The sequence below is a fragment of the Mytilus galloprovincialis genome, chromosome 5 (assembly GCF_965363235.1).
Source record: "Mytilus galloprovincialis chromosome 5, xbMytGall1.hap1.1, whole genome shotgun sequence".
Lineage (NCBI taxonomy): Eukaryota > Metazoa > Mollusca > Bivalvia > Mytilida > Mytilidae > Mytilus > Mytilus galloprovincialis.
Window position 1 is genome coordinate 69,506,730 of NC_134842.1, and position 475 is coordinate 69,507,204.

Sequence of the window (475 nt, forward strand, 5' to 3'; positions counted from 1 at the left end):
GACTCATCATATTGCACTACAATAATAAAAAAAAAAAATCCGCCCTATGGTTGTCTGATCTTGAAGCGGTTGAAAGGCTTTCAAACTAAAGACCATGCGCTTCCTCAATTTTAATGTACAGCTCATCATGGGACTTTCCTAAACAATTAAAAATACGTCATATGTTATATTTTCCCCCTTGCTTCAAATGTTTTGTTTCTGATTATTTATATCAAATTTGCAGATATATGTTTGTAAATACATGTACGTGCAATCAAATAATATGGAGGTATTATAAGATTTAGATAATGCAAGGGCGACTACAGATACATTTGTGTGACTTAATGGTTGATTTTCAGACTCCGAGAGAAAACGTAACGTAACATGCGTTACCGTTAAAATCAACCAAAATTAATTGATACTATGATAGAAATATATTTTCCCAAAATTAATACAGCATTCCTATAAAATTGTTTCGTTTTTGCATTTGTTTTGA